This window comes from Rattus norvegicus, chromosome X (assembly GCF_036323735.1).
Source record: "Rattus norvegicus strain BN/NHsdMcwi chromosome X, GRCr8, whole genome shotgun sequence".
Classification (NCBI taxonomy): Eukaryota; Metazoa; Chordata; class Mammalia; order Rodentia; family Muridae; genus Rattus; species Rattus norvegicus.
This window is the reverse complement of record NC_086039.1, coordinates 141126315-141131004: the sequence shown is the minus strand read 5'-3', so window position 1 is coordinate 141131004 and position 4690 is coordinate 141126315. Positions and strand designations below refer to the sequence as shown.

Here is a 4690-nt window from a genome sequence, read left to right as displayed (position 1 = left end):
ACGTGATGGTGGATTTCTGGTTGAGTTTCATTTAAATCAAGAAATCTCTCAGGTTTATGTTTTCACTATTGTAAAAGATGTAAAATACAATGTTTACTAGTAAAATCATTTTAAAGTGTACAATTTAGTATCACGAAACACATTCTTACTGCTTTGCACCCATCCCATCATCACTTTCACAAAATTTCCATCATTTCTTTTTTTTTAAGTATGTATATATAGACAGGTTTATTGCCATGAGGAGGGAGAAAGAGGGGAGGGAGAAAGAGAAGAAGGAGAGAAAGGAAAGGAGTGAAAGAGTGAGGGAGAGATAGAGGGAGGGAGGAAGAGAGAGAGAGCAGTTTCTGTCATGTCAAACAGAAACTGTGATCTATTCTTAAAGCTTACCCCTCCCTTCGGTCTTTATTCACTATTAACTATTCACCCTCTGTCTCTTCCCAAAGCAGCATTTTGACTACTCTAGGAATTGCCCATAAGTAGAATCAAGTTGTTTCTGTCAACATTTAAATTTCATAATCAACATTTCATCCATGTTGCAGTGTTTATCAAATTTCCTTTATTTTTTTAAAGGGAATTGATGTTCCTCTGTATGTATACGTGTGCATTAAACTTTGCTTGCGAATTCATTCACTGATGGGTAGGTACTTGTGGTTGTTGGGAAAGATATGAATTGCTATGAATTCCCGATTTCAATTCTTTTGGTTCTAATCTAGGAGTGGAAATGACAAACCAGTTGATCATTGTCGGTTTAATCTTTTGAGAAACTGCGTGCCTTTCATAGTGCTGTACCATTTAACATTTTCACGGGCAGTGCTGGACTGGAGCAATTTTATCCTAGCCTTACCACTGCTCGCTCTTTCTTTCTTATTGTGGCCAGCTGAATGGGTATGGAGTGGTATCTCACTGTGTTGGTAATTTGCATGTCTACAGGAGGAATGGTGCTGAGTGTCTTTTCATGTGCTGATTGACTATTTGTAAATCTTGGTAGAAACAGTCCTAGCCCACTCTTTTTTATTTTTATTTTTTATCAAGACAGAGTCTTTCTGTGTAACAGAGCCCTTGACTGTCCTGGAACTCACTTTGTAGACCAGGCTGGCCTCAAACTCACAGAGCCCCCCTGACTCTGCCTCCCTAGTGCTGGGATTAAAGATGTCCACGCACAGTATTTTAGCCCACTCTTAAATGGATTTATTTTCATTGTTGAATGGAAGAAATTCTCTTCTTCCCTTGCTTCTTTTCCTTCCCCCTTTTCTATCTTTCCTTTTTTCCATTTGAGACAGGATCTCTATGTAGCCAGGATGGCCTTGAAGTTGGAATTTTTGTCTCTGAACTCTGATTGTAGAGATTTCAGGCACATGTCATTGTACCTAAGTAAGCATATATTTTGAGTAGTAACATCTTATCAGATAGCACAGTTTACAAACGTTTACTCCTGCTTAGTAGGATGCCTGGTATGTTTTCTTGAGACTATCACTTGATGCATATGCATACATTTTGGTGAATTCCAATTTACCTCTTTTTCTCAGCTGTGGTTTTAGAATTGCACTGATGAGATTATCATCAGATCAGACAGTTGGAGATTCCATCCAATATTCCGTTAAGAGCATTCATCTGTTTCTATTTGTTTGTTTGTTTTGAGACAAAGTTTTACTATGCAGTTAGGCTGGTCTAGAAGTTCAGATCCTCCTGCCTTTACTTCTTTTCCTTTTCTGAGCTAGTAATGTAATCCCAGCATTTCTCCTCTTCTTCCCTCCTTCAAAACGCTCCCATGTCCCTTCTTGCTCTCATTCAAATTTATGACCTCTGTTTTTATTGTTACTGCACACACACACACACACACACACACACACACACACACACACACACAAACACCCATGCATGTGCACATTCACAGGCATACACATATATATTCAGTCTGCTCAGTCTGCACAGTGTTTCTTGTGTGTGTGTTCTCAGGGCCAATCATTTGGTACTGGATAACCAATTGGAGTGATACTCTTGAGGGAAGAAAATTTCTCCCACTCTGGGCCTTCCTTAGTTGCCCATAGTTCTTTGTGTAGGCTTGAAGCCTTGTGGGCTTCAGAGACACAACCTCACAACAAACTTCCTTGCCCTCTGGCCCTTACAGTATTTCCTCCCTCTCTTCCATGATGTCCCTTAGCCTTTGGTGGAACAGTTGTACTGTAGATCTATCAGTTGGGGCCGGGCCCTTCCCCAGGTCAGCTCTTACTGCATTTTGACCTGTGTGGATTTCTGTAATGGTTTCTGTCTGTTGCAAGAAGCTTCTTTGATTAGGGGTGCGAGCTGCACTGGTCTGTGGGTATAGGATGGACATTTAGGATGCTGCTAGGAATTATGCTGGCTTAGCAAAGTGGCAGTAGTACTGTCTCCTCTAGGCTCTGCAGTCTTACAAGCAGAATAGGTAGAATTTCTGTACATGACCCCAAGAAGCTGCTGTGTTCTGTGGTCATCGTCTCTGTTGTAAAGAGTATTTAACTGTTTAACATGTGGTATTAAATGGGTTGGGGAAATGATTCAGGGGTAAAGGGCTTCCATGTAAACAAAAATACCCAAGCTTAATTTCCAGATCCACATAAAAGAGATGAGCATAGTGGCATGTGCTTTTCATCTCATCACTGGGGAGACAAAAGCAGGCAGATCCCTGGGGCTTGCTCATCAGTCAACCTAGCTTGCTTGGAGCTCTAGGATTGTGAGAGACCTTGTCTCAAAACCTGAGGATCGAGGGCAGAAGAGATGGCTCAGCTGTTAAGTGCACTTACTGCTCTTGCGGAGGGCCTGGGCTTAGCTTCCAGCACCTACATATTGGTTTGCTCCAATATCAGTGGATCCAGCATCTTCTTCTGGCCTCCCTTAGCACCAGGCACATACACAGCATGCTTACATACCGGCAAGCAAGGCACTCACACACATAAAATAAGCCTAGAACAAAACCAAAGCAAAAAAAAAAAAAAAAGAGTTAGGATTGGTAAGACACCTCAGCACATAACTCCACAAAGTTGTCTTCTGACCCCCATATGTATGCTGTGATGTATGTGTCCACTCTACACAATGCACTCAGTCTCACACAGCCACACATAAGACACGGAAAAAGTAATTTATAGAATAATTGTATAGAATTCTCAGCTTTGTTTTCTGGATGTGTATTTTTTTTTTTGGTTCTTTTTTTCGGAGCTGGGAACCGAACCCAGGGCCTTGCGCTTCCTAGGTAAGCGCTCTACCACTGAGCTAAATCCCCAGCCCCTCTGGATGTGTATTTTAAATTATATGTTAATATACTACATATATTATTAAGAAATAAAAGAGTAAGGGCTAGAGAGATGGCTCAGCAGTTGAGTCCTGGCTTTTGTTACAGAGGACCCAGATTCAACTCCCACTACCCACATGGTGATTCCCAACCATTCTTAAGTCTATTTTTAGAGGATCTGATGCCCTCTTCTGATAGTCACCAGACATGCATGTGGTATACATACAGACATGTAGGCAAAACAGCCATGTACATGAAATAAGATAAATGTTAAAATAGAGATTAGAATGGTGGTTATGGGGAGCTGAGAGAGGAGTGAAATGGGGGATTAAAGACCAAAAGGTACAGAGTTGGAATCATACAAAATGACTATGTCTAGAGATCTGATAAAATTGAGAGAAATATAGTTTAATTGTATTATAATATTTAAATCCTATAATTTAGTATAACTTTATTGTATTAATAATTAATTATAATTAATAATAATAGTTCATGCAACACAGCTATATGTAATTGATGATTTAGTTATAACCTTATGGTTCACAGTATTATATTCTGTACTGGAAACTTTTTGATAAATTGAAGTTCAGGAATTCTTACTATGAAGACATGAAAATGACTTTGAGGAGGATTGGTACAGGGGTCAGTGGGAGAGTGCTTACTACAAATATAAAAGGAGAGGAAGTCTCTTTCTTTCCTTTTTGCTGGGTGCCAGCTCCTTGCTGTTGAAACGGGCAACTTCATGAAACTCGGGAAAGTGGTGCTGGTCCTGACTGGACGCTACTCTGGACGTAAAGCCGTCACCGTGAAGAACATTGATGATGGCACCTCAGACCAGAGCACCCTTACAGCCATACCCTGGTGGTTGGAATTGACCGCTATCCCCGAAAAGTGACAGCTGCCATGGGCAAGAAGAAGATCGCCAAGTGATCCAAGATCAAATCTTTTGTGAAGTTTATAACCACAACTACCTCATGCCCAAAAAGTACTCTGTGGATATCCCCTTGGACAAAACTGTTGTCAACAAGGATGTATTCAGAGACCCAGCGAGGCAGAAGGCCAAGGTCAAGTTTGAGGAGCGATACAAGACAGGCAAGAACGGTTTTTCCAGAAGCTTCGCTTTTAGATGTATTTTTATTTTTGTTTTTGTCACTAAAAATTAAACAATGCAAAAAAAAAAAAAAAAAACCCAACCGAACCGTAGAAGAGGCACAGGTTCAATCCCTTCACTGGTTGGGGGGGCGGTAAACTATGTGGTGATGAATATATTAATTTACTTGACTTTAATAATGATTTCCCTAAGCATATGTGTATGAAATGATAATACTGAGCATGGTGTCATGGCACATGTCTTTAATCCCAGCACTTGGGAGGCGGAGGCATGTGGATCTCTGAGTCCAAGGCCAGCCTGGTCTACAGAACAAG

At 40.7% G+C, this 4690-nt stretch overlaps 1 pseudogene; it reads left to right on the top strand.

The window, feature by feature from the left end:
* Positions 1 to 4004: 4004 nt before the first annotated feature.
* On the top strand, positions 4005 to 4391 carry Rpl27-ps6 (ribosomal protein L27, pseudogene 6; annotated as a pseudogene).
* Positions 4392 to 4690: the final 299 nt, after the last annotated feature.